Raw genomic sequence first — 296 nt, 5'->3', positions numbered from 1 at the left:
TTCCTACCAATGAATTACATAAGTATCTCTATCTTTATCTTTATGTTTTATGCGTTTATCACCATACCTATTTGAGTTTGCCTGACTAAGATTTACAAGGTGACCATAGCTTGCTTCATACCAACAATCTCTGTGGGATCGACCCTTACTCGCGTAAGGTTTATTACTTGGACGACCCAGTACACTTGCTGGTTAGTTGTGTGGAATTGCAAAAATGTGATTGCAATTTCGTGCACCAAGTTTTTGGCGCCGTTGCCGGGGATTGTTCGAGTATGGACAACTGACGGTTCATCTTG

Source organism: Arachis duranensis, chromosome 1 (assembly GCF_000817695.3).
Source record: "Arachis duranensis cultivar V14167 chromosome 1, aradu.V14167.gnm2.J7QH, whole genome shotgun sequence".
NCBI classification, from domain to species: domain Eukaryota; kingdom Viridiplantae; phylum Streptophyta; class Magnoliopsida; order Fabales; family Fabaceae; genus Arachis; species Arachis duranensis.
Note: the sequence above shows the minus strand (reverse complement) of the source record.